A 5688-nucleotide genomic window follows, 5' to 3' on the forward strand; every position below is an offset into this window, starting at 1 on the left:
CTTTTGTTTTCCTTGCTGGATTACTTTTGACTTTTGTTTTCCTTGCTGGATTATATCAAGCTCAAGGACATTCGAAGGCGTAAGTTCATGTTTGGAATTCATCCCCATGGACAGGTGATGATTTCCAAAGGGGGGACTGTAGTGAACTAGACCGAAGGTCAAAACCTTGACCTAAGGACCATATGGGACATAACTTGTCATTTCATTGATTTGCATCCAGAAATACAGGTTCACCCATCCTGAGACTTTCTTTCTTGAAAATTCAAGTGAAAGAACACTCTCTTTTCTATTATCATTACTGTTTTACAAATGTTGATAATCAAAGTGTTTTAGTTCAAACCATTTTAGATGTTGCAGTGAACTAATCATTTTTAATTAACTGTGAAAACAGTAACAATGATTATTTTTAATTCTCATGCAAAGTTAGAATTCATGTTAAGGCCTGTTACAGAGTAATTATGCATTTTCTGATTTTCTGTCTTTGAATGAGCAGTGTACGTTTGTTCCAAGGTCGGAGTCGAAGCAGACAAGTGTTGGAACAACTGTCTTGTTTTTAAATCCTCTCAGACGTAAACAGAGAAGTTGGCACCTGTTTCTCCAAACTCGCCCAAACATTTCTCTCGCCTGTCTGAAAACATTTTCAATCTGTCCCATAACATTCTGGCTGTTTTTCTGACTCTTAGTAACCTCTTACGTCACAAAACACACCTCTGTCTGGTTGATATTGACCAATCAGAAACTCTCAAATGAACCGGAAATAGAGCCCTTTAAAATGTCGGTACTTCCTAGTTCTCCCACTTCTGTGATTTGCCCAGTTCTCAGTTCTGTGAGTTCTGTGAGTTGCCGTTGGAGTCGGGCTGGAGAGTTTGCAGCTCCAGTCGTTTGGGAGAACAGAAGTCCAGCCATGATAAGGCTCTTCCGAGATTGGGATTATAACATCTTCCACCTCTGAGTGGAACTCGGACGAACCCCACTCATGTGAGGTCCACTGGCTGAGGTGAACTTGTGTCAGACGGAATATCGTCACTACTTCGGACGAGTCACAGCCATCCTATGGAGACGCTGGACAGGTAGCGTTAACTGGAACTCCGTATCCGCTGATTCATCTTCAGAGAGGTAACGAGTCAAGTTCACTACCGAGCGTACCGAGGAAAGCTGGGTTCGAATGGAGAGTGTAGTTTCTGGTCAACACTCTCCCTCACACACCATCTTTTACTCCCTTTAAACTTCATTTTCCATCTTTAAATTCTTCTATCAAGTAGAAATCATTCCAGATATTTTAGAAATGTCTGTGTAAAGTGCTCATCCACCGCCGTGTGGATAATCAATCAATTGTACAGCTTGCTGATTAATTATGTTGTTATTTTCATATTTTGCCAAATTAATGTAAATGTTTGATGTTAAACTTTGATTCTGTAAATAAATGACCACATTCATTTTGATGGGTCAAAGATAAATAACGTCTCACGTTACATTTTATTAAATTCAATGCACGTTTATATTCAGTCCAGAAAAATGAAAGAATCCGTTTTAATCAGGTGAATATCTCAGGATATGTTCATCTACAGACGTTATGTATAGAAAATAAACGTCTCAGTTTCTCTGATACTCCCGCAGCATATGGAATGATCACTGGTCTGAGTCTAGGTTCCTCCTTTTCACCTGATGGCTGGCTGGAGTCCTGTTTGGGTTTCTTCTCTGGACTCCATCTTAGCACCAACATAACTGGTTTGTTCCACTTTGGAGTAAGCTGTTTGGGGGAAGAATCAGTTTTGTGTTGTGTGCTTCCTTGACTGATGAAGCCTTCCGGATAGAAGGTGAAATGTTTCAGCAAAAAAAGAAACTGTCCAAATGGCCTGACTGAAAATTGTTGGATTGTATACTTGGAGTATTGAGCATTGACTTTTTTGGTTTTGAACCAGTTTGACATGACTGTCAACGAGGAAGAGGGCCGGCACCACAGGAGGGGGCGTGCCAAAGACACCATCTTAGCACCAACATAACTGGTTTGTTCCACTTTGGAGTAAGCTGTTTGGGGGAAGAATCAGTTTTGTGTTGTGTGTTTCCATGACTAATGAAGCCTAACAAAGAAGGAAGAGTGAGTTAGGAATGTCTCCCAGGATGGGTACATTTAACTCAAAGTAGTGGAAGCTAGTGCTTACTAATCAACCTAAAGGAGTGCTTTTAGGGATTAGAATGTCTTCTGCATTGGTGTTGCAAACTGAAAGACATGAGATCCTAGTTTTGAGGCCCAAGATGGGTGTGGCCTCTAAGTAAAGTCCTATTTTGAAAAAGAGTGGAGCAGGTTGAAGGAAAGCCTGTGAATGGCTTAGGTTTTGTCCTGCTAAGATGTGCATTGGCACAGGTTTGTTTTGGGTCCAAGCTGGCACAGTAATGTGATGACTGTTAGCTACCTGACAAGCTTCAGGAATTGTCTGTCCAGATATGAGGTTGTCTAGATCAGGGACAGGTGTGTCTTGAGGAAAAGTTGTCGTGACCACAATACCTGGTTTATGGTGTCCACCTGAACACCAAGTCGGACTAGAAAGTCACTACATATGTACACAGTGTGGTAAGTTTGGGACCACAAGAAATGGATGGGTCAGTTCTTTATGGTTCCATTTAAAGGTGAGAGCACAAATGCCCACAGTTCTTAGGACACAAAAAGATTTTGGATCATTTGGAAAACTGAAAGTTTTAACCATTTGGAGGTTAGATTGATTTTGCAATAAGTCCTCATAGAGGTCTTGGCTGATGGTGGATTTGTCGGTCCATAAAGACAAGAGTAGATCACTCACCTGAGATTCCTACATCTCAATACCAGATCAGCGAACTCTCTCTCAAGAGCTTGGCGTAGACCAGTGATCCTCACTATTTTTTTAAAAGAGCCATATTGACAGATCAAAGTCAAGAGGAGAGCTGCAATATCACCCCAAGCCACTTAAATAAAAGAAAAATAAATAATTATAGCTGCAAGCAGCAATGAAGGCCCTCGCAGCAAAGTGCCGCTCGGCCTTACGGTAACCGCGGGAGCTCCAGCGACTCCACCCAGTCACCATCGCTCCCGCTCCCGTCCCGCGCCATTTCACCGGGGTGCGCATTCGCCGAACCTTCAACATCGGTCGCGACCACGGGCGCTCCAGCAACGCCTCCCAGTTGCCGTTGCAAACGTTGCCATGCCATTCTTGCGCGTGTCCACTAGGGTGCGCTTATGCCTAAACTTTGCAATCGCCTTCCGCCCATATCAGTATGAGAGGGTGCACACTTGAGTCATATGGTAAACCAGAATATCAATGTGTCTAGACGTGCTCACCGATTATGCACCAAAAATCTGGTTCCGATCGAATGATAATTCACTGAGATACAACAGTTGGAATAATGTAGGGGGCACACTTGAGTCAAATGTTAAAGAACAATACCAATGTGTCTATAAGTGTTCAATGATCATGCACAATAAATCTGGAACATATTGGATGATATTTCACTGAGATATAACTGGTGGAATAAACTAGGGGCGCACTGGAGTCCAACGTTAAACAACCATATCAATGTATCTAGAAGAGCTCACTAATGACGCACCATAAATTTGGTACAGATCGGATGATACATCACTAAGATATAACTTTTAGAATAATCTAGGGGGCGCTCAGGAGTCAAATGTTAAACAGCAATCCCAATGTGTACAGAAGGGTTCACTGATCACGCACAATAAATATGGTACAGATTGGACTATATATAACTGGGATATTACTGTTTGATTAATGTAGGGGTGAAATGGAGTCCAATGTTAAAGAAAAATACCAATGTGTCTAGAAGTGCTAACTGATCTTCCACAATAAATATGGTACATAATGGATGATATTTCACTGAGATACAGCTGTTGGAATAATGTAGGGGGCGCACTGGAATCAAAATTTAAAAAACAATACCAGTGTGTCTAGAAGTGCTCACTAATGACGCACCAAAAATCTGGTACAGATTGGACGATATATAACTGATTAAATAATCTATGGGGCATACTTGAGTCATATGTTAAACCACAATATCAATGTGTCTAGACATGCTCAGCGATTATGCACAAAAAATCTGGTGCAGATCAGATGATGTAAAACTGAAATATAACTGTTGGAATATTCTAGGGGGGTGCACTTGAGTCAAATGTTAAAGAACAATTCCAATGTGTCTATAAGTGCTCACTGATCAAGTACAATAAATCTTGTACATATTCAATGATATTTCACTGAGATATAACATTTAGAATAATGTAGGGGATGCACTCAAGTCAAAAGTTAAAAAACAAATACCAATGTGTCCATAAGTGCTCACTAATGAAGCACCAAAAATCTGGTTCAGATCGGATGTTGTATCACTGAGATATAACTGTAGGAAGAATATCCTGATGCATGCTCAATAATCAATGTAGGAAGAATGTAAGTAGCGCTGTGGAGGCTCTTGGCCACTTATCATGGATACCTGTTCAAGGGGTGGATAATGATCGATCATAGTGATTTTGGTGCACCTCGGCTCAAATCTGTGCAATTTAGAGACAAACGTATTGCAACGGCATTACTTCTTAATTCGCCATGCTGCCACGCCCATATCCTCCAATAAAAACGGTTTGCACTTTAAATCAAGTCAGACCATCTTATCTGCATTCTAAGACAGGATCATCCTGATTAGGTCAAGGGTGTCAAAGAGGGAGCATACCAAGTTAAAAAAAGACTTCCTGTTTTGAGGGGGCGGGGCTTTGATATCAAAATATGACAACAGTGGATCGTCGGGTATCCCACCAGGAAGAGTCATGCCAAGTTTGGTGCATTTCGTTCTTTCAATGTGAAAGTTATTGTGTTTGTAAATTTATGGCGTGAAGCGCAAATTTGAGGCCTGGCCACGCCCCTTTAACCTAAACAAAACCAAAAGCTTTTGATAACTTTTACTCCCCAATGTCTTAAGGGCATATTAACCAAGTTTGAAGGCAATCACTCAAAATCCCTAGGAGGAGTTCGTTAAAATTTGCCATTAGAAACGCCCAAAAATGACCCTTTGCCCCAAAATGGCCGACTTCCTGTTGGCTTTGGACAAGGGCTCCAAGAGACTTTTTCAAAGGTCCCAAGAAGATACAGATGTTCACCAAGTTTCAGAATTATCGGTCAAAAAATGGCTTGGGGTTGAGGTTTTAAAATATTCTAGGGGGCGCTGTGGAGGCTATTGGCTAATTATCATGGCTTCCTGTTCAAGTGGTGGGTAATGATCGATCATAGTGATTTTGGTGAACCTCGGATCAAATCTGTAGAATTTAGAGCCAAACGTATTGTAACGGCGTCACTTCTGAATTCGCCACACCATCATGCCCACATCCTCCAGCGAAAACTTTTTCCGCTTTAAATCAAGTAAGGCCAACTTGTTATATGTCTTCTAACACAGGATCATCCTGATTCGATCAAGGGTGTGGTGTGGTGGTGTGTAGCTCGGGAGCGACACTCCCCCAGAACCCCAAACCCACGCCCACCCCAAACCCACGCCCACCCCAAACCCACCCAGGAGCAGCCAGGCCACCAGGCCAGCAACCTGCACCCGCTGGCACAGACCGCCCAGAGGCCTGCATGCAGCCAGCAGAGGTCAACGCCCAGAACCACCAAAGCCATCTCCCCATTTGAGCGCCATTGCCCCGGGCCCACAACCCCCCCC

The sequence above is a fragment of the Nematolebias whitei genome, chromosome 19 (genome assembly GCF_014905685.2).
Source record: "Nematolebias whitei isolate Nwh7 chromosome 19, NemWhi1, whole genome shotgun sequence".
NCBI lineage: Eukaryota > Metazoa > Chordata > Actinopteri > Cyprinodontiformes > Rivulidae > Nematolebias > Nematolebias whitei.